This window comes from Leptodactylus fuscus, chromosome 3, assembly GCF_031893055.1.
Source record: "Leptodactylus fuscus isolate aLepFus1 chromosome 3, aLepFus1.hap2, whole genome shotgun sequence".
Taxonomy (NCBI): Eukaryota; Metazoa; Chordata; class Amphibia; order Anura; family Leptodactylidae; genus Leptodactylus; species Leptodactylus fuscus.
This window is the reverse complement of record NC_134267.1, coordinates 129834347-129859378: the sequence shown is the minus strand read 5'-3', so window position 1 is coordinate 129859378 and position 25032 is coordinate 129834347.

Below are 25032 nucleotides of genomic sequence, written 5' to 3'. Positions count from 1 at the left end.
AAGCCATAAGTACACTGTTATTACAGTTTGAAGGTGCATTTCTGTTTTTACAGCACATGGGTGCATCAGAGTGTATATGGATATGGCATGCGTAACACCATTGGGTAATGGTGTATAGTGATGGATATATACATATAAGTGGCATGCATAACATCATTATGAAATAGTATATATTGATGAATATATATACGTATATGGCATGCATAACACCATTGTGGAATGGAATTGTGATGAATATATATGGCATGCATAATGGTATATAATGGATGTATTACACCAGTGCTAAAATGATATGGCATACATAGCATCATTGTTGCATGATATGTACTTATTATTATATATACTGGCTTCTGCCCACGACTTCATCTGCGTGGTGTTGGCGTCGGTGATCCGCCTGTATTCAGAAAAATTGCTGCCATTAATGCTTTGCCTGCTCCGGCATTTGGCAGCTCTTAAAGAGGACCTTTCATCAGATTGGGCACAGGCAGTTCCATATACTGCTGGAAAGCCGACAGTGAACTGAATTCAGCGCACTGTCAGCTTTCCCAATCTGTGCCCGGGTAAAGCGCTATCGGTCCCGGTACCGTAGCGCTTTACAGTCAGAAGGGCATTTCTGACAGTCAGTCAGGAATGTCCTTCTCCACAGCAGCGCCCATCACGCTGCACAGTGTGAGCGAGGAGGAACGCCCCCCTCCCCTCCTGATAATACTCGTCTATGGACCAGCACTGTGAACAGAGGGAGGGGGCGTTCCTCCCCGCTCACACTGTACAGCGCGATAGGTGTTGCTGTGGAGAAGGACATTCCTGACTGACTGTCAGAAACGCCCTTCTGATTGTAAAGCACTACGGTATCGGGACCGATAGCGCTTTACCCGGGGCACAGATGCTGCAGAATTAGTGTATTATAGTATAAAATATGCAAATCTATTCTCCAGGATGTTATTAGGAGAATAGTGCACTCTGTACGCCTCCCTCTAGAGGGCAGCATCCTTAACATCATGCATGACTCAGTTAAAAAGTCTATTTAATCATGATGCGGATTTAATTGCCAAATTAGTGTTTCTATTCCAAAAGGAACAGATTCCCAGCTATGGACAGCGCTGTTTCGGCCTATGTAGGCACACACTCTCCCTGATGTGTACGATTATCCCCTGACCCTGGTCTACGGTCTCTCACTCTGCCAAATCAGTATCCCTACGCTATGCTGAGGATGGCTCAATAGGCCGAAACAGCGCTGGGAATCTGTTCCTTTTGGAATAGAAATACTAATTTGGCAATTAAATCCGCATCATGATTAAATAGACTTTTAACTGAGTCATGCATGATGTTAAGGATGCTGCCCTCTAGAGGGTGGCATACAGAGTGCACTGTTCTCCTAATTACATCCTGGAGAATAGATTTGCATATTTCTTACCCAGAATCCCTAGCGGAGCAGGAATGACTTGTAAGTCTCCGTACTGCCTATGTAGGCACACACTCTCCCCGATGTGTACGATTATCCCCTGACCCTGTATTATAGTATGTGAACATGACTTCATAACAGTCATGGAGCCATGTCAATTACTGGTGTAAAAAGTAACCTATGTGTTTCTATAGGTTACAGACTATGTGACAAATGTCATCCAAATCTGTTCAGCTGTTTTTTGCGTGATTGACTAACAATCATCCAATATTCAATCACATTTTATAATAACAGTAAGATAGTATGCATGGCACTCCTACTGAGTGGTATATACCAAAGCATATATATATACTGTACATGACGTGTATAACCCCATTGCAGAATCCTATGTACTAAAAGCATGGGAAACTCCCTCTCTGGTTGATGTATGTAGCATGTATATCTCCATTTTTTTGGAATAGGATATACTGAAGGATATATATGGGGTGCGGCTCATTTCAGAATGCTATATTATAAGCTTTTTATATGGCAAGTATAACTCTTTTTCAAAATGAGATCTAACATATATGAGTATACTGTACATGTTTAAGTCCTAGGCAGACTCTACTTGTATAAGGCTAAATTTGGGTCAAGATATTACATGAGATCTGCAATGAAGAGAACCGATGTAAAGGAGAAATATTCATTACCAGTTACACATACAGTCCTATGAAAAAGTTTGGGCACCCCTATTAATCTTAATCATTTTTAGTTCTAAATATTTTGGTGTTTGCAACAGCCATTTCAGTTTGATATATCTAATAACTGATGGACACAGTAATATTTCAGGATTGAAATGAGGTTTATTGTACTAACAGAAAATGTGCAATATGCATTAAACCAAAATTTGACCGGTGCAAAAGTATGGGCACCCTTATCATTTTATTGATTTGAATTCCCCTAACTACTTTTTACTGACTTACTGAAGCACAAAATTGGTTTTGTAACCTCAGTGAGCTTTGAACTTCATAGCCAGATGTATCCAATCATAAGAAAAGGTATTTAAGGTGGCCAATTGCAAGTTGATCTCCTATTTGAATCTCCTCTGAAGAGTGGCATCATGGGCTACTCAAAACAACTCTCAAATGATCTGAAAACAAAGATTGTTCAACATAGTTGTTCAGGGGAAGGATACAAAACGTTGTCTCAGAGATTTAACCTGTCAGTTTCCACTGTGAGGAACATAGTAAGGAAATGGAAGACCACAGGGACAGTTCTTGTTAAGCCCAGAAGTGGCAGGCCAAGAAAAATATCAGAAAGGCAGAGAAGAAGAATGGTGAGAACAGTTAAGGACAATCCACAGACCACCTCCAAAGAGCTGCAGCATCATCTTGCTGCAGATGGTGTCACTGTGCATCGGTCAACTATACAGCGCACTTTGCATAAATAGAAGCTGTATGGGAGAGTGATGAGAAAGAAGCCGTTTCTGCACGTACGCCACAAATAGAGTTGCCTGAGGTAAGAAAAAGCACATTTGGACAAGGCAGCTTCATTTTGGAAACAAAAATTGAGTTGTTTGGTTATAAAAAAAGGCGTTATGCATGGCGTCCAAAAAGAAACAGCATTCCAAGAAAAACACATGCTACCCACTGTAAAATTTGGTGGAGGTTCCATCATGCTTTGGGGCTGTGTGGCCAATGCCGGCATCGGGAATCTTGTTAAAGTTGAGAGTCGCATGGATTCCACTCAGTATCAGCAGATTCTTGAGAATAATGTTCAAGAATCAGTGACGAAGTTGAAGTTACGCCGGGGATGGATATTTCAGCAAGACAATGATCCAAAACACCGCTCCAAATCCTCAGGCATTCATGCAGAGGAACAATTACAATGTTCTGGAATGGCCATCCCAGTCCCCAGACCTGAATATCATTGAACATCTGTGGGATGATTTGAAGCGGGCTGTCCATGCTCGGCGACCATCTAACTTAACTGAACTTGAATTGTTTGTCCAAAATACCTTTATCCAGGATCCAGGAACTGATTAAAAGCTACAGGAAGCGACTAGAGGCTGTTATCTTTGCAAAAGGAGGATCTACTAAATATTAATGTCACTTTTCTGTTGAGGTGCCCATACTTTTGCACCGGTCAAATTTTGGTTTAATGCATATTGCACATTTTCTGTTAGTACAATAAACCTCATTTCAATCCTGAAATATTACTGTGTCCATCAGTTATTAGATATATCAAACTGAAATGGCTGTTGCAAACACCAAAATATTTAGAACAAAAAATGATTAAGATTAATAGGGGTGCCCAAACTTTTTCATAGGACTGTATATATATATATATATACAGTCCTATGAAAAAGTTTGGGCACCCCTATTAATCTTAATCATTTTTAGTTCTAAATACAGTCCTATGAAAAAGTTTGGGCACCCCTATTAATCTTAATCATTTTTAGTTCTAAATATTTTGGTGTTTATAACAGCCATTTCAGTTTATTATATCTAATAACTGATGGACACAGTAATATTTCAGGATTGAAATGAGGTTTATTGTACTAACAGAAAATGCGCAATATGCATTAAACAAAAATTTGACCGGTGCAAAAGTATGGGCACCTCAACAGAAAAGTGACATTAATATTTAGTAGATCCTCCTTTTGCAAAGATAACAGCCTCTAGTCGCTTCCTGTAGCTTTTAATCAGTTCCTGGATCCTGGATAAAGGTATTTTGGACAAACAATTCAAGTTCAGTTCAGTTAGATGGTCGCTGAGCATGGACAGCCCGCTTCAAATCATCCCACAGATGTTCAATGATATTCAGGTCTGGGGACTGGGATGGCCATTCCAGAACATTGTAATTGTTCCTCTGCATGAATGCCTGAGGATTTGGAGCGGTGTTTTGGATCATTGTCTTGCTGAAATATCCATCCCCGGCGTAACTTCAACTTCGTCACTGATTCTTGAACATTATTCTCAAGAATCTGCTGATACTGAGTGGAATCCATGCGACCCTCAACTTTAACAAGATTCCCGATGCCGGCATTGGCCACACAGCCCCAAAGCATGATGGAACCTCCACCAAATTTTACAGTGGGTAGCATGTGTTTTTCTTGGAATGCTGTTTCTTTTTGGACGCCATGCATAACGCCTTTTTTTATAACCAAACAACTCAATTTTTGTTTCCAAAATGAAGCTGCCTTGTCCAAATGTGCTTTTTCATACCTCAGGCAACTCTATTTGTGGCGTACGTGCAGAAACGGCTTCTTTCTCATCACTCTCCCATACAGCTTCTATTTGTGCAAAGTGCGCTGTATAGTTGACCGATGCACAGTGACACCATCTGCAGCAAGATGATACTGCAGCTCTTTGGAGGTGGTCTGTGGATTGTCCTTGACTGTTCTCACCATTCTTCTTCTCTGCCTTTCTGATATTTTTCTTGGCCTGCCACTTCTGGGCTTAACAAGAACTGTCCCTGTGGTCTTCCATTTCCTTACTATGTTCCTCACAGTGGAAACTGACAGGTTAAATCTCTGAGACAACTTTTTGTATCCTTCCCCTGAACAACTATGTTGAACAATCTTTGTTTTCAGATCATTTGAGAGTTGTTTTGAGTAGCCCATGATGCCACTCTTCAGAGGAGATTCAAATAGGAGATCAACTTGCAATTGGCCACCTTAAATACCTTTTCTTATGATTGGATACATCTGGCTATGAAGTTCAAAGCTCACTGAGGTTACAAAACCAATTTTGTGCTTCAGTAAGTCAGTAAAAAGTAGTTAGGGGAATTCAAATCAATAAAATGATAAGGGTGCCCATACTTTTGCACCGGTCAAATTTTGGTTTAATGCATATTGCACATTTTCTGTTAGTACAATAAACCTCATTTCAATCCTGAAATATTACTGTGTCCATCAGTTATTAGATATATCAAACTGAAATGGCTGTTGCAAACACCAAAATATTTAGAACAAAAAATGATTAAGATTAATACGGGTGCCCAAACTTTTTCATAGGACTGTATTTTGGTGTTTGCAGCAGCCATTTCAGTTTGATATATCTAATAACTGATGGACACAGTAATATTTCAGAATTGAAATGAGGTTTATTGTACTAACAGAAAATATGCAATATGCATTAAACCAAAATTTGACCGGTGCAAAAGTATGGGCACCTCAACAGAAAAGTGACATTAATATTTAGTAGATCCTCCTTTTGCCTCTAGTCGCTTCCTGTAGCTTTTAATCAGTTCCTGGATCCTGGATGAAGGGATTTTGGACCTTTCCTCTTTACAAAACAATTCAAGTTCAGTTAAGTTTGATGGTTGCCGAGCATGGACAGCCCGCTTCAAATCATCCCACAGATGTTCAATGATATTCAGGTCTGGGGACTGGGATGGCCATTCCAGAACATTGTAAAGTTGTCTCAGAGATTTAACCTGTCAGTTTCCACTGTGAGGAACATAGGAAGGAAATGGAAGAGCACAGGGACAGTTCTTGTTAAGCCCAGAAGTGGCAGGCCAAGAAAAATATCAGAAAGGCAGAGAAGAAGAATGGTGAGAACAGTCAAGGACAATCCACAGAACACCTCCAAAGAGCTGCAGCATCATCTTGCTGCAGATGGTGTCACTGTGCATCAGTCAACAATACAGCGCACTTTGCACAAAGAGAAGCTGTATGGGAGAGTGATGAGAAAGAAGCCGTTTCTGCAAGCATGCCACAAACAGAGTCACCTGAGGTATGCAAAAGCACATTTGGACAAGCCAGCTTCATTTTGGAAGAAGGTCCTGTGGACTGATGAAACAAAGATTGAGTTGTTTGGTCATACACAAAGACGTTATGCATGGCGTCCAAAAAAAAAACAGCATTCCAAGAAAAACACTTGCTACCCACTGTAAAATTTGGTGATGTTTCCATCATGCTTTGGGGTTGTGTGGCCAATGCCGACACCGGGAATCTTGGTAAAGTTGAGGGTCGCATGGATTCCACTCAGTATCAGCAGATTCTTGAGAATAATGTTCAAGAATCAGTGACGAAGTTGAAGTTACGCCGGGGATGGATATTTCAACAAGACAATGATCCAAAACACCGCTCCAAATCGACTCAGGCATTCATGCAGAGGAACAACTACAATGTTCTGGAATGGCCATCCCAGTCCCCAGACCTGAATATCATTGAACATCTGTGGGATGATTTGAAGCGGGCTGTCCATGCTCAGCGACCATCAAACTTAACTGAACTTGAATTGTTTTGTAAAGAGGAATGGTCCACAAAACCTTCATCCAGGATCCAGGAACTGATTAAAAGCTACAGGAAGCGACTAGAGGCTGTTATCTTTGAAAAAGGAGGATCTACTTAATATTAATGTTACTTTTCTGTTGAGGTGCCCATACTTTTGCACCGGTCAAATTTTGGTTTAATGCATATTGCACATTTTCTGTTAGTACAATAAACCTCATTTCAATCCTGAAATATTACTGTGTCCATCAGTTATTAGATATATCAAACTGAAATGGCTGCTGCAAACACCAAAATATTTAGAACTAAAAATGATTAAGATTAATAGGGGTGCCTAAACTTTTTCATAGGACTGTATATATATATATATATATATTTTTACAACTTGCATCTGCGTTCACAGTAGCCATCTCTGCTATATCGAGAGCTGGGGCTCTCCATGTTGGCTAAATCAATGTATTTCAGGCACCGCAAGAAAATAAAATGTGATGCTCTATTGGATATAATCAGAAGTGTCTGTAGAGGCCGGGTGCCCCCTAATGCTGCCAATAGAGCACTTTAGATCACATTTGTATAAGCAGGGTACTCCCCTAATACTGCTAGTACAGTATTGTAGATGTATAATTTTTGTGGGGGGCTTTGCTTTTCTCAGGCGGATATTCTGTTGCTTCACAGTTTATGGTTTACTAACAGGGTGTAGGCAGCGCCATAATGCCCCTGTCAACTCCAGAAGGAAGCAAATCCTACAAAATCTGAGCTATGGTGCACAGATCTCCATCACCTCCAGCAGGAGGTGTCTGAGCTTTTATCTTGTCTATATTGTTACAGGTTCCGCTGAGGTGATGTTTTCCACACTAAATAGTGGTCACTCTTTGGAGCTCCGAGCATTACAGGGGAATAGAAAATCCTCCATCAAATAAACTCCATCCTCCTTCGGTCAGTCTGAGAGTTTGTGGAGCTGCATTACAGCCAGTCCCATGCACTCAATCACAACATGGAGTGTATAGCGGAATTGTCCTGGTTCAAAAGCTGACACACATGGGTCAGTCGTAGATCCGATATCTCCATAGGGTCCAGTGAGAGCGCAATGATAGTCCATGGACTCAGGCATGGTTGTTATACAAAGGGAAGCGTGGTGTCTTCAAACAACCCTACAGGTGTATACCTGCATGTTCCAGTTTCTGGGAATTACCCTACAGAGGGGGACAGAAATATTATATTTCCAGTTCAGACATCTTCAACTTGGATCACCTCAGTCCCTCTACTCTCCAGAAAGTTGTCATAGGTCTTAAAATAGCCCTACATCTTTAAGGATACGCAGTTATATTATGCCTGGAAAATGGGCTCCTTATATCTCCCTCAAGGGAATTGGATGTTACTCTTATTCGGGGTGAATCCAAAAATCGGAAGGAGCAGGGGCTTCTGGTCAATTCATTCTACATGAAGATGAAGCTCTTTCCAGAAGGAAATCCCAAAGAATATGTATATTGATAGCCATATAGGATAGAAAGCCGGCCTACCTGGGCGAAGAATTCTCTCTTTTGTGCAATTTAGGCTAGAAATAATTCTACAGCCATGGTCCTCCGGGGAAGACTCTCTACAATATAAAGGGATTAAAGCCATTAGGCTGCTAATGCATCACTTTCAACCACTCCTGGTGAACCACAAGGACCTGGCACAAGCAGGCAAGCGAATCTCCAATTATTGCAAACCTATATAGCGTCTACAGTATTCAAAGGTAATAAGTCTTAAATCCAAGAGAATGAGGTTCAGAATCCAAATCCTTTCAAGGAGTCTACTCAAAAGATGGGTCATTCTCAGACACCGTTGCCATGGCACAACACAGAACCCAACAGGTCTTGGTTCCTGTATCTAAGAGGCAACCTGGCAGTGTTGATCGGGTAATAAGTTGGTCCAGTATTCTGACTGTTATATTTCCGTCCCAAAGGTTCGGAGGAAAATTCTCGACAAGAAAACAGAGGGAACTGCAATATTGTCACAATAGGTCCGACAAGTAGGGTCATCCTTTACATATCCTTTAAAGGGCAGGATCTGGTAACTTCCAGTCTGAAATGCCCTTTTTTTTCTCCAGAAAGGCTGTTCTGTGCAAATTCACAAATCTACATTTGAAGGCTGCCAGGGAAAATATATTAAAAAAAAAATCTGGCCATGTGGATACTGTAGTAGTGACTTGGAGGTTTGCAGGAAGACGTTCTACCGTCTCCGTATGGAATAAAGTGTAAGTATCAATAAATCTGGGTGCTCTCCCATCCAGAAGTCATTCCATCTGTCTTTCAACTACTACGATAAGATCTGGAAGATAACACTCAAGGTCCTTGTCACAACCATCAATGCACAACTAAAGTCTTCCTTAAGGAGTCTCATGAGACGACTGGAGACACAATCATAAATAGAATGCTGGAAGTAGATAAGCTGGTCCCAGAATGAGGCTGATCATTGGTCCTGAAAGTCATAAAGGTTTCCCATGTGAGCCATTCTTCAGACAAGCTTGAAGGATATCTTCTCAAAATCCTTGTGGTTGCTGTAACTATGTTAGCAGAGGATTAGTGAATGTCAACTTTTTCCTCGGCTAGAGACCCAGATCTACTAGTTAGATAACTCTATGACCATGGGAACATCACCAGAATTTCCTGAAGTTTTGATGACAACCAGGAAATAACCTTACCGGGACTCAGGTCTCATCTTTATAAAAAAAAAAATAATAATAATTTTTTTTTTGAATATAAGGTCTATCCAGTCTTAATGTACGAGGGGTGTTTTCTCAATGGTTGGGAATCAGAATCCGTATTCTCGTTTTAATTCTTTCTTTTTTTGGCAGATTTGAAGGCTGAAAAACCAGCAGGTCGAGGCTAGCAAGATATATCAAAGGCTCTGTTAGGATCTTTGATGACCTCTCAGAACAACCCCACTGGAATCTGTGGGGGCGCTCTCTACTCCAGCCTTTTTACATCAGGGCAGAGTTTGACCGTCGGCTCTTGTACCAAAATATTCAAAATGGCAAAACAGTCATCCATTACTATGCCTATCTAAACCATACAGATGGGACATAATGGTCTCTGAGGGGTTCTCCCTTTGGTCAGGTAGTATTTAGGGAAGCAGCAAATTTTCCCAAACAGGGAATATTGCTTTGTAAGTTCCCATGTGTGTGTAGTGCCGACGGACGAACAGGAAAAATGAAATTTACCTTATGAAATTTGCATTTCCTGGAGTCCGGAAGCAGTACAGCACTCTCACCCTATTTGTTGCTTATTGCTTGGATACCATACTGAAGCTGAGTAGGGCAGGGTTTCTCTTATAGGAGGGCCTTAATTGTTTAATTAATGACTATTGCTTGATAACCTGTCACTTCTAATTGTATCTAGGAAGATAATATCCCATGTGTGTGTACTGCCTACGGACTCCAGGAAATGCAAATTTCATAAGGTAAATTTAATTTTTTCATCATCTCAATATCATTAGATGTAAGGTTTATGATATTCCATAAAATCTGACCTATCCATATGAAGTAGAGTAGCATACACTCTTCTCTGTCCCATAGGGCTCCATTAGAGCAATGTGCCAACAACAGCAAATAGATAACAACCCTGGCTAACACCTGAGACCATCAGCTATCTGCTGACTGTATAGATTTCAGGGCTTTATTTTAGAAGGTCGGTAGATCCAACAGCTATATATACATATATTTTGTACATGTAATCACATTTTGTGTACGGATACTTCATATATACTGTGAGTTCTTCCATATACAGTTTTTTAATGAAGCATAACATGATGTTATTTCTATAAAGGGGTTTTCTGGGATTTATGGTGATAATGATGACTTTAGGATTGGGAGGTCTGACAATAAAAGTTGTTCTCAGCAGCTCTCGGCATCAAGAAAATTTATTGAGCAACAGTGCATTTTAAAGACCAATAAACTCTCCCATATATAGTGAACTTTTTCCATAAGACCACCTTTTTGAGAAGACCACCTCCTTATCTAGACCAAATTTCCTGAGACAGATTTTCACCTTCACCATGCATGCTGGCCATCTTTTTTCAAAAGACCCACCCTAGAAGCCAACTTTTTTGTGCAATTTTGGGTGGTTGTCTCAAAGAAGTTTTGACAACTTGTGGCAGCATATTGCTCATCCTATGCATAGGGATTCCACCATATACATTGTACTTGGAAAAGGGATAAATAATGAAAATCAATTTCAAAGTACTATTTAAATGAAGTAGGAAGAAGAACTGTAGAGAAAAGGGATTTGTAATAGATGCTATTAACATGACAGTATGTGGCCTAGACTTTATAGTAAAATGGCTTGCATTATCAATCACAAGCCCCAGCAGTGACATCTGGGGAGCAGGACCTCAGTTGCAAGCCAGAAGCAGAGTGACGAGGACACTTCAGACTACCGGTTACCTTATAGGGGGACTGAAGCAGCGTGGGAGCTGAAAACTAAAGTAATCGTGACCTTTTGGAAGTCGTGGTTGCATTTGAGGGGTTACATGCCAGCAGTCAGGGATGACTCTGATTGCAGGCACTGCCACTGGGTCTCTGCTGTGTAAAACTCAGCATTTGCAAAACTACTCAACATCCATCAGGAAGGAGTTAAAGGGATTCTACCATTAAAATACTTAAGAAAGGCTACTGTTCTCCTACCTTTAGATGTCTTCTCCGCGCCACTGTTAGGTTGAAATCCCGGTTTTCTTTGGTATGCAAATTAGTTCTCTTGCGGCACTGGGGGTGTCCCCAATGCTGTGAGAGAACTCTCCAGTGATGCCTCCATCTTCTTCAGGAACGGCCTCTCTGCGCATCTTCTTCCAGAGCTGGGTTTCAATCTTCTAGGCCGCGGGCAGAGAAGACTGTGCATGCCCAAGGCTACAAGAAAAATGGCCACTTACACAGTAAGAAAGTAATGTACTAACTGTACCTCCTTTTCTTTGAATCCACTCCTAGTTTTAGCTTCAAAACTGAATCAGAAGACTTAAAAAAAAAACTATTTGTGTTCAGGCAACTTTAGGCACTGGTTCTACCCAGTTCTGCCCATCTGATTGTTAAAAATACAGTAAGATTGCAGAATCGGGGGGAGAAGTGGAGCCACAACCCAGTTTTGAAACTGGTAGAGCAAGACATTATAGGCTCCCTGCTCTACCACTTTCTGACTTGTAGGTCATAGGCCATTCAATCATGGCCAGCAGCGAGTCCATGGTTGTCTGCAAGGAGTCTAAAGTAATGATGCAGGAGGGAAAACTCTTGTACTCAAGACTGACAGATTATAGATTATGTAGAGGGTCAGGAGACAAGAAGTGGAAATCTATAGCTAAAATAGGCAGGAAGCGGAAACTAAATAAAAGAGCTAAAGTAAGTAGAATATATAAAAGGGGGATGTGAATATTAACATAGATGTAATAATATAACTGGATATATAAAGGGCAAAATAGTTAGGCTAAAGTTTGAACACGAAAACTGGTACCAGGGCTGAATTAAAGAGCCGCAAAATAAGGAGCAAGTCCTATTTGTCCGTATTTCCGGCTCTATCAATTCATTTTAAATGTATGGATCAGTAAAAACCATGGATGACACACGGATACAATTCACTGTATCATCCGTGCCATTTTTACTCAACATTTTATACTGCGCACAGTGTATCAGAGGTAAGATAAATTGGTATTTAGTGGTGATGAATTGAAGACACTTGAGCAACCAATGTTACTCACCTCTCCTGCGCTCTGGCATTACTCCCTTCAATATTCGTGCCTCTTTAGTGACGTCCCAGATGTCACATGACCCAGGACAGCATCATTATGTGTTGCAATGCTGGACCTGGTCCACGTGACATCTGTGCCAACATTGAAGAGGGCCGAAAGCAACAGAGAGTACACCAGAGCCCAGGAGAGGTAAGTACTACAGATGAGCGAGTACTAATCGAAACGGCAGTTCTGAATAGCACGCTCCCATAGGAATGAATGGATGCAACTGGCACGCAGCCGGGGCCAGCATCCGGCCGCCTAACCCCCTGCGCGCCAGCTGCTCCCATTCATTCTTATGGGAGTGTGCTATTCGAAACTGCTGTTTCGAATAGTACTCACTCATCTCTAGTAAGTACCATTGTTTTTTGGTTGTTAGCTCCCCTGGGACCCTGATCATTATACTCTGAGGTCCAAAAAGACCCCAGAATATAATAGTTCATGGGTGGTCTACTATGAGACATAATGCTGTGTGCAGGGGCCACTGTGGGACATAATAATGTGTGGAGAAGTCGCTGAGGGACATAATACTGCTTTGAGGGGCTGCTGTGGGACATAATACTTTGTAGAGTGGCCTCTATGGGACATAGTACTGGGTGGAGGGGCTTCTATGGGACATTATAGTGTGTGTAAGTGGAGCGTTATACTGCGTGGAAATGGGGCGCTATGCCGTGGAGGAGGGCCCAAGTCCAATGTTTGCTGTGAGGCCCAGTCTTTGCTAGTTACACCCCTGGCACTGGATGTACAGGTTCTGTCTGATTTTGCATGTGTATGGTAATACTTTCCACTACAGGCAAGGCTAGAAATATCAGGAGTCTCCTGGAGAATGCCATCGATGATATTGTGCAGAAATGTTTATGGTAGATATTACTTATATATCTCTCACTTACATTTTCTTCTAAAGTCTATTAAACGTCTTTGATGTTAGACATTAAAGAGGACCTTTCATCAGACTGGGCACAGGCAGTTCCATATACTGCTGGAAAGCTGACAGTGCGCTGAATTCAGCGCATTGTCGGCTTTCCCAATCTGTGCCCTGGGTAAAGCGCTATCTGTGGAGCGGGGAGGAACGCCCCCTCCCCTCCTGATAATACTCGTCTATGGACGAGCACTGTGAGCAGAGGGAGGGGGGCATTCGTCCATAGATGAGTATTATCAGGAGGGGAGGGGGCATTCCTCCCCGCTCTACAGAACAGCGCGATAGGCACTGCTGGGCAGAAGGACGTTCCTGACTGACTGTCAGGAACGCCCTTCTGACTGTAAAGCACTACGGTACCGGGACAGATAGCGCTTTACCCGGGGCACAGATCGGGAAAGCCGACAGTGCGCTGAATTCAGCGCACTGTCAGCTTTCCAGCAGTATATGGAACTGCCTGTGCCCAATCTGATTAAAGGTCCTCTTTAACACCTAAATTTTCCATAACAGTTTGTCAGGCACATGTTAAAAATAGGTTTTTGGGGTTAGTGGTGGGAAGTGGAGGCAGAGGGTTTGCTGTGTGAGTTTAGGTAGCACTTTGTTACTACTAATCAATAACTGGTTAACCATTTTAATTAGTCTGTGTGCACAGCAGATGCTGCTGTTAATCTGCTCAGCATGTTCAGCAGCTGAGTGATAAATTGCTTTTTTATGCTGAGTATCATTTTACATTGAAACCCGACTCAGCGTTAAGTAATCCTTACATTGTGTCAAATTATTTCAGATTCAAACAGGTAGAATAAGGGTGTATTCACATGGTGCAGTTTACTGCAACAAGTCTGCACTGGAAAAAGTACATGCAGTTTTGTTCCTATTTTAAATGCAATCAATTGTACCATGTGAATGCACCTTCATATTGCTCATAGACTGCTGTGTCATGGTGTTTGTGAAGTGGTCACCAATGAGACCTGTAATCGCTGCAGTGCTCACCTGGCACAAATGGAACGTCATTACTGACGTCAGTCGGGTGGTCTGCCAATAAAAGTCCAACCTACTGCCACTGGAAGCAGAGGACCAGGGAGAAGTCACTAAAAAAATTTTTTAATGTTGTTATGGGTCTTATTAACATTACTCTCATACCTTACAAAATAAGGTAGACATCGCTTTTAATGTACAAATTTGGTTTAAAAATAAAGCATTTTCTGATGATACATTCCCGTAAAGGTACAGCCAACATATACTGAAGGATATGACTCACATATAAATGGGTACTTTTAGTGGCTCCTGACCTTTTTTTAAACCAGATGAGTGAAAATATCTACTAAAATGGATTTGCAATGAAATATGGATTCACAAACATCAATACACATATAAAAATAGATCATCTACATTCTTACAAAGTGCTCTTGCAGCAGTCATATTGTAAATTGGCAGGGAGTACAACAAAGGACTCATATAGTCCTACACTGACAGATCAGCTGTTGTGATGGGTTTAAATATACAAAATATACAAATATGCACATTAACAAAAAGAGCATAGTGGCATGCAAAGCCTGCTGAAAAGGATGGCGATGAAAGGTCAAAGGAAGCCACATAAACAATAGGAGGAATTTATGAAACCCTGTACTCCAAAATTCAGACATAAAAAGGTGCAACGCAGAGATAAGTATTTGATTGCTGCAACCCTGAATTACATGAAAATAGGGCTCAAAAGCTTAATAACGGAGGGATATTTGGAAACTGTACACTCGCCTTTACAAGGTTCTGTGATTAGGGCTATAACCAATTCCTCCTTTGAAATGTTAAGGGACCGTGCACACAGAGTTAACACGAGCGCATTTTAGCATAATACACATGTATAGAATACACGTGTTAAAATAACACTGCCATTGACTTCAATGAAATTTTTTACACGTTTTTTTGACGCTTTTTTTTTTTACACGTGTAAAAGATTTCATTGAAGTCAATGGGAGTGTTATTTTAACACGTGTATTCTATACACGTGTATTATGCTAAAATGCGCTCGCGTAAACTCCGTGTGCATGGGCCCTTAGATCAATATCTCAGCTCACCCTCATTGACTTGTGATAAACCTTTTCATGTAGATATTGCTTTTTTTCATATTGGGACTTGCTTGTACCTTGAGGCTCGCCCCCTTCTCTTGCTGGTGCGGTCTTTGGACATTTAGATATATATCTATGTACATACCCAAGTATATAAAATTGGGTCATACATGGAGTTTTGCTTTCTTAGAGTTCAAGGCAGCACAGATGGGTAGTTTGTCCCACATACATCCCTCTAGGACCAGCCCAATGTAGCACTGAAACAGTTAGTGACATGCAAAAGTTTGGACAACCCTGGTCAAAATGACTGTTACTGTAAACAGAAAAGCAAGTTGAATATAAAATGGTATTCAAAAGGCATAACATTAAAGGGGCTCTATAATTGGGAAAAGTAATTTTTAGCTAAGCACATACTTGCATAGTCTTTAGAAAGGCTATTTCACACAAACATTTTGTATATAAATTGCCTCAGTAGTTTTTCAATGAGTCCATTCTTATTCATATGCTAATTAACCTTCTCCGTGCACTCTGGAAGTGTCTGTGTGCACCCTCTGCTATTCTCTGTGTGTGAGAGTAAAGAAGCTGCTGTGCTGATGACTCATCTCCCTACTCTCATACACATAGAGCAGACAGTGCAGAGACACTTTCTGGTGCACGGAGAAGTCGAATTAGCATATGAATAAAAACTGACTTATTCAAAAACTACTGAGGCAATTTACATACAAAAGGTAGGTGTGGAATAGCCTTTCTAAAGGCTATGCAAGTATGTGCTTAGCTAATAATGATTTTTTTCCCAATTACAGAGTGCCTTTAAAGATAACACAACCCCAATGTATTTTTTGGGGAGAAAAATTATTTTCATACTTTACATTTTCAAAAAAAAATTAAAAATGGCCTGATGCAAAAGTTTGGGCACCCTACATGGTTAGTACCTAGTATCACCCCCTTTGGCAAGTATCACAGCTTGTAAATGCTTTTTGTAGCCAGCAAGAGTCTTTCAATTCTTGTTTGAGGGATTTTTATCCATTATTCCTTGGAAAAGTCTTCTAGTTTTGTGAGAGTCCTTGGTTGCCTTGCATGCATTGCTCTTTTGAGGTCTAACCACAGATTTTCAATGATGTTCAGATCAGGGGATTGTGAGGGCCATGGTAAAACCTTCAGCTTGCACTGTTTAGGTAGTCTATGGTGGATTTTGACATTTCTTTAGGATCATCATTATCCATTTGTAGAAGTTATCCTTTTTCAATTTCAGCTTATCTACAGATGGTGTTATATTTGCTTCAAGAATTTAATGAAATTTAATTGAATCCAGTCTTCCCTCTACTTGTGAAATGTTCCTCATGCCATTAGCTGCAACACAACCCCAAAAAATTATTGATCCACTCTCATGCTTAATGGTTGGAGAGATGTTGATTTCCTGAAATTCTGTGCTTTTTTTTTTTTTTTTTTTTTTCTCCAAACATACCTTTGATTATTGCGGCCAAAGAGTTCTCCTGCTCCGTTCTCAGGACTTGTTTCCAAAATGCATCAGGCTTGTTTAGATGTTGCGAATTACCAATAGAAGATAGATAGGTCCGCAACACTTGAGGGTGCTAAAATTTAGCAGAGAACTTACAACATAAAGTTTGAAAAAAAGAAAGAAAAGATGTGATTAAAACCGCAGTTCGCTGACACGTTTCAGGACTTTAATGTCCCTTACTCATAGCTTTTCTGGTGGGTAAGGGACATTAAAGCCCTGAAACACGTCAGAAAACTGCAGTTTTAATCATGTTTTTTCTTTCTTTTTCACAATGTTTTTTCAAACATAGCTAATATCTTGTATGTTCTCTGTTTTGTTTTAAACTAATTATGGATTAAAGGCTAAATTTTAGCACACTCAAGTGTTGCAGACCTATCTATTTTCTATTGGTAATTGGCAAAGTCAAGCTTCGTGGAGTCCAGAAGCACGGGTCGTGCACCTTGGAGTGAATGCTTAAGGAATTGGTGAGCTATCTCATTTATCTATTTTTTTTCTTATATTATATATTGTTTAGATGTTCTTTTGCTTACTTCTGATGCGGAATAATATGGTAAGGATGCAGGAGAGGTTTTCTTTTGATAACTCTTCCATGAAGCCCATATTTGTGCAGGTATCGCTGAACAGAAGAACAATGTACCACAACTCCAGAGTCTGCTAAATCTTCCTGAAGGCCTTTTGCAGTCAAGCGAGGGTTCTGATTTGCTGTTCTGATAATCCTATGAGCAGCTGTCTCTGAAATTTTTCTTGGTTTTACAGACCTTATCTTGACCTCCAGTGTTACCCATTACGGACTGAGGAAAGGGCAACTTGAAAAACTCTCTTCTATATCTTTCTAACCTTCTCCTGCTTTGTGGGCCTCCACCATTTTCATTTTCAGAGTGCTAGACAGCTGCTTAGATGAACCCATGGCTGCTGGTTTTTGGCACAAGGTTAGAGGAGGCTGGGTATTTAAATTCTGTAAAATTAGCATCACTTGGCCTTTCCTAATGATGATCGTGAACAAGCCATAATCCTAACTGGTTAGTTAAGGTCTGAGACCTTGGTTAAAATTATCTGAGCACACAAATCTACAAGGTTTCCCAAACTTTTGCAAGGTACTCCTTCCCCTTTTTCACTCTAAAATTGTACTCAAACATAATAATACACTGATATTGCTTAAAATGATAGATAAGTGTATTTAAGCTTTAACTATATGCCTGTTAAAGATCATTTCATCTTCAACTTCCTTAACTGTTCACAATAACAGTTATTTTGACCAGGGACGTCCAAACGTTTGAATGCCACATTAAGTAGAATAATTGTTGGTATAAGAACATCCTGTTTCATTACTCCCTTATTCCTTAACTGGACGAGTTTTTTCCTTTAAATTTAGTTGGTTGGGTATACGTGTGCTGCCTTGTACTCAAAGAAAGTAAAATTTCAGGTAAGAACCAATTTTGTATATATTTTTCGTTCTGCAGCAGCACAGATGGGACATTCCCACCTCAAGGATCCTATCTCTACTGATAGTTTATGTGGATTCAAGACTTTTCCTTAATACATTACTTCAGCAAAGCTGCTTTGTTTTCCTGCTATGTGAGATTATTCACCTCATTGTTTACATAGCGTTACCATAATTTGGGACCTGTGGATGTTCGTGAAGAATTTCTATTACACAACTTTTCTCTATAAGATCCAAGAACTACTTTAGTAATGCTACACCATGCGGGAACAAATTCTTTTGTAAACATCTGCCAGCTTGACCATACTTTGTCAAAAACCTTGTTTGTCCACATCTGGATCTTCCTATTTCAAATCAAATCAACAGGGATACAGTCAAGCATAAGGTACAGGGCACAGGGAGGTGATAACAGGCAGCAAAGATGTGACTGTTTGCGTCTTTAGGGGGCATAGGTCACTGTACATAGGAATGAGATGGGAGGGACTGCACACATTGGACGTAACATATCTTCAGAATACGTATAAATGACCAATATGTAAGTGTGTCGGATGGCTCCTTTTCTGTTTGATTCTACTGTCCAGGAAACAGGCTTCAGTAGAATTAGCTGAACTGTCATCAGAATTCACGAAATACCTTCCAACCTTTCAAAGGACAGAAAGAAACTGAGTGCGTGGCACACTGTGAACACTGAGGATTGTAACCTCACCGACATCAGTCACTGTGCCCATTCCCATCCATTTCTCTTTGTAACCTCACACAGTATAATGCCCCTGCAGTCACCTTAACATAACATGCCCCCACATTATACTGTCACACTCCAATTGCCCCCACAATATAAAGTCCCTCTTGCAGTGCACCCACAGTTTAATATCCCCCTCTAGGTACCCCTATAGTTTAATGTCCGTCTTCAGCTGCTTCCAATTTAATGCCCCCTTCCACAGCTGTCCCCACAGTTTAGTGTCACCTCCAACTACCCCCACAGTTTAATGTCCCCCTTCAGCTACCCCACAATCTAACCATTTCCCGACATCCACCATAGTAGTACAGCGGATTCCGGGTGTTTAAAGATGGTGGGTGCTAGGCAGCCGCTGGGTGTTTGCTGTTTTATACGTGTCATTTTGTCTGTATAGTGAACGCTGTAATAAGAAGCCCGTAAGAAAGTCTCACAAATGTGAGGATGCCTGTGGTGGGAAGGGGTTAATGGCCCCCTCTAGCTGCCACCAAAGCTTACTGCCCCCTCCAGCTACCCGCACAGTTTAATGTCCCCCTTCAAGTATCTTCACAGTTTAATGTCCCTCTCCAGTTGGCCCCAATTTAATGTTCCCTTCCAGCTGCCATCAGATTGTCTCCTCCAGCTATCCCCACAGTTTAACTTCGCCTCCAGCTGCCATCAGATTAATGTCCAATTCAGCTACCCCCACAGTTTAATTTCCCCTTCAGCTAACACCACAGTTTAATGTCCCCCTTCAGTTGCCGCTCAAGTTTAATGTCCCCTCCAGCTACACTTGGACAAGTTTGCTCTGCTGTTCTAAACCCCTAGCTACACCTTTGTCCCACCATTGATGAAATGACCGCAACATAGCTGTCCAAACTTTGTAAGCTGTAGGGTGCTGTTAGAAAGTGCGTCTTGGCCCTATCCCATTAGCACATCAGTATCAGATAAGTCAGGTGACAGTCCCAAAACTGAATCCCACCGTGATCAGTTGATGTGGCCGCTGAAAGTAGCCCTACTCCTCTTTAAGTGAATGGGAGCGGGGTTGCAGCTCTACACACCTCCGATACCAAGTATGTAGCGCCGCACACTGAAAACAGATTTGTACGCTGTAGCGGTGACACCTGGAACTACAGCCTTGCTCCTATTCCCTTAAAAAATAGGTAAGCATAAAACGTTATTTTCTATACAATTGAATTGTTGTACTTGTATTTTGCTTAATTTTTGTTATATTCAGAAAATGATGAATGGATGAGGATAGTAACATGCCAGAGTGAAAATTGTAGGATATAGAGAATGCAGACACATAAACCACCCTGTTTTGTGCAGCTTTTTCAATAAGTACACTACCCAAAAGCAGCCTTTTCATAGGGCAGGAGGGGAAGTACTTTTCTGCCCTCTTTTGACAAGATCCAGTGCCTAATTAGACTACTCCTTTTATCATTTAAATATCTACGTAAGAAGTAACTTCAGTAGATATGCAAATGACTGACATTTTTATCTGTGTATTTTTTATTATTATTATTATTATTATTATTTATTCATTTTGCCAATGAGAGTAGAGTTTAGTGAAATGTAAAATAAGTTTTGAATTTTATTTTTTTTTATATTTTTTTTACTGTACAGTAGTATAAATAAAATTCATGTCATTATTGAAGCAGGAATGTTAGTGATCAGCTATCGTTATTTAAGAAACATGTGAAGTGTGCCATCTACTGTCGAAACGACTGAAATGCTGATAAGGATAAAGAGTTCTGTAGTTTCATTATGTTTTAATTCCTTTTTTTTATTTTTTATTTTTTTAGAAAATCAGGTATATCAAATAACAAAAATGTGAAGCTTCAGTTTGTATACAAATATAATAGCTAATATAATAAAATTAAACTTTATTTTAAAAAAAATTAAATAAATGCTTCATTCTGTACACTGAATTGTTGCTGACGCTAGATACACACTAGCGTTTGGGTTTCCGCCCTTTGGGTCCACATGGGGACCCGAAAGATGGAGACCCTGTCCGCATAAAAGATGTTACATGCGGAAACCTGCACCTATTGACTATAATGGAGTCCGCCTGGTTTTCAACAATTTTATACTGAAACTGGCAGAGAGAAAAGTTCTCTTTGCAGGACTTTTCTTTCCACAGATTTTAGGCAGATTCTGCGGCGCTAGCAAGCTTGGTCTTAAAATTTAGTTTTAAGCTTTATATCCAAAGAAAGATAAAAACCATGACAAGTCATTCCTCTCTGAAAAGAACACATTTTCTTCTTAAAGTCAAAGTGGTGCTTAGGCAAAGGCCCGAGAAACACTTTCATTTTCCCTATAGATTTAAGAGTTTCAGCAGTCTGCCTCTTCTTCTCACTGCCTGTATTTCTCCCCCCCCCCCCCTTCCTTTTGCCGAATGGGCCTGAGAATTATCACAATCCTTCTGCAGATCAGATAATATGCACCTGCTTGTAGAGAATAGACTTAGTGTTATTTGTGAATGGGCCTAGTCTGTAGGGTGATGTTGCGAGGCCGATGTCCGCCTGAAGAAAGGGCAGCTCACTTCTTTTTTCCACGAGTGGGAACAAACCGCTCGCAGAAAAAGGAAATTACCACTCCTATTGATTTCAATGGAAGGCAGTTTTTTAGCAGGATTTTGACACAGATTCTACGTCAAAATCCTGACCATTTTGCCCCGTGTGAACTAGCCTTTAGCTGAACTGCCGGCAAGAGCGGTGAGTGAGTGACATCACTTATCCTACAGGTCCGTGGTTATGGTAATGCTGTGTGAACAATGGGAGGAATAAGTTCACATAGCAGGAGAACAAAGCAGCATTTCTAAAGTAATATATTTAGGAAAAGTCTTCAATTTAAATAAGCTACCAGTATAGATAGGATCCTTGAAATGGGACAACCCCTTTAATAAAGGAAGAAAAAATGCAGATAAATATGCAATGAAAAACATTGCAGAAAAAAAACACAAACTCAAACAGACAGTCTGAAGATGTGCTAAATTTATCACAGTGGCAGATTCTAGATGAAAAATCTGGCATGTCTACCTTTTAGCTGAAGTTTATGACAAATTTTTGACATATTTCAGCTCATATTGGTGCATTTAAGTGATGACACCTTTTTTGAAATATCACACCTACTTGTCTACCAAGTTGGAAAACGTTTAGCTCAAACTACGTGTACCAAATTGCCCTTGGCTGAATTTGCCATTAATAACAGGTCTAGTTCCGCTGCCTTGGTGTCTTTTTTTTTTTTCTGTAATCAGAGCTATCATCCTAGATTCTCTTCTTGTCAGTCACTATCTTCATATTGTCCTGAGGTTGCTGCCCTGATGGATAAAATTAATTCAATTTGGGACTTGTCGTCCAAAAATCTTGAGAAATCTCAGGAGGTGGCTCAGAAGTCCGCTAATCATAAGAGAATTGTAGGGGATGACTAAGGTTGGTGATAAGGTTTGGCTCTCATCAAGAAATATTTAGATGAGTGTCTTCTCCTAAATTCAAACCCAGGTTTATTGGCCCGTATGTCATTTCACAAGTGGTCAATCCAGTTACTTTTGTTTGAAACTTCCAGATTCAATTAAGATTCATGATGTGTTTCATAAGTCTTTGCTAAAAGCGTTCCTTCCTCCTTTGATTCCTTTTGTTTCTCCACTTTAGCCAGTTCTTGTGGATGGTAATCTGGAATACAAAATAGAGAATATTTTGGACTCTAGATGGTGTAGGTGCAGGTTGCAGTTTTGTGGCCTTTGAGGCCACAAAACTGCAACCACAAAATCCATCTCATTCTGAATTTTTTTCCAGCTTCCCAGTATTAGGGGAAGACAAAAAATAGAGAGACACCGAGCACACTAAGTGTAGTAGTATTGTGATTATTAGCTAGGTAAAAACGAAAACTACCAATATGCCTCTCACCTGGTGGGGTTGTGATAAGATCACAACACCCTAAACTTCCATAAAGACAGTAGTCACTTCTGGTGAGAGTGGCAGCAGTTCCAGGACTGGACACCGGATTGACCGGGAAGATATATGTAGAAAAGGAGGAGGCAAGGATCCGCGCTCAAATGGCCATGTCCAAAAGCTCGTCGGGCAGGATGCCCAGTATTAGGGGAAGGTGAAACAAATACATACATACATACATATATACATAAATTAAATAAAAACAACAACTGACTCACCTGTCATTGGCGCCAGTGGCGTAATTAAAATCAGGGCAAACTTTTTTCCAAAGGCTAACCTATCCCAAAATACAGCTTTAGTACCCAGATCTGTGGTTATCAAGAATAAGATGAGTGAGCAGTGTCCGGCAAGGAAACAATACTAGGAGATGCATGTTCTGGGAAACAGCTGATCTGCAGGGTCCTAACAGTATAAGAAATATCAATGTGGTCCAACATCTGGGGCTCCTGCTGATCAACTGTTTGAAGACACAGTGGTGCTTTTGCAGCACTGTGGCTTTGACCCCTTTACATCACACAGGACCTGTTTTATAGTGACTGCACAATGAAATTACAGCCTGTAATATCACTTGTCAGCTACAAAACAGATGGCATGTGATGTAAATAGGGAAGGGGCCCCACACAGTATAATATCTGCCCCAAAGCCCCCACACAGTATAATATGCTCCACAGTGATACCATGCAGTCTAATATGCTCCACAGTGGACCCTACAAAGTATAATATGTTCCACAGAGGTCCCAAACAGTATAAAATGCTCAGAAAAGCCCCTTCAAGCGAACCCCATGAAATATGCTTAATATTTGTGAGGTTCGGCGGTATTATTATATACTAGGATCGTCTGAGACCCTAGACTATAGCAGGCCCAAGTGTGATGAGTAAAAATATTAAACTATTTTATATTCATCTCGCCTCTCCTGTGCATCCTCACTCCAACTGGTTCTCTTTTGGCATCTTCTTCCCATGCAACTGAGGTTATGCGATCATTACACCACTGCTTGGCGCTATCCAGTGGCACCAAGGGGCTTATTCTGGTAGAAGTCTTCGCACAGGTGATCACTGAAGCCAATCAGTGGCAGTCACAGGAAGGACCTCAGACAAGGACATGCACCAGAGCAAGCCTCCAGGAGCCACTGGAGCGCAGGGGAAATGTTGTGATGTAAAAAACGCTTGCATTTTTAAAAATTGCAGCATGCCAATTATACTTATGGAAATGCTGACATTTTCCATATATGTATAATAGAGGCAGAAAGCCCACAGAGGAAAAATCTGAGGCCTTTCAGTGAAAAATTTTGCGGAAACAAATGCAACATGAAGGGTGGAGTAGGATTCTACTGCCCTTTGGTTTATTGATTTATTGCCAACATTTTGAGTTCTCACAGCCTCTTACTTATAACCTAGCAGTGTTAAAAAAATGAAAAAGGAAAGATACAGCACAGTGTAATGATAACCATTCTTTTAGTATATTTTCTATCCCTGCTCCTATCTTCATAGACTACTGTATTTTTTAGACTAGAAGACACACTGGACCATAAGAAGCACCTAGGTTTTAGAGGAGGAAAATAGGGAGACAATTTTTGAAGCAAAAAAAGGTGGCAAAATATTTAATAACATATGGGAGTTGTAGTTTTGCAACAGCTGTAGGACCACTTTGACAGGTGGCCCTGCAACAGTATGGGTATGCATAGGGCGTCTTTTTTGGCGGGTCTGATGGACCTTTTAGATATACCATATTGGGGAGTGTCTCTTACTTTGGTCACTTTTTATTCAAATCGGGTGAAACAGCAAAAAAAACAGCAGTTCAGCACTTTTGATTTTTTTTTTCCCGCTATGACATTCACCTTACAAGAAAAATATTTTTACAAGTTTGTAGATGGGGAATTTTCAGACACAGGGATGCCTAATGTGCATGTGTTTTCAAAGTAATTTTCTACTTTTATATATATTCTAGCGAAAGAGTGTGGTTTTGAACTTTTATTTTTACATATACTGTGTGTGTATATGTATATATATATATATATATATATATATATATATATATATATATATATATATAT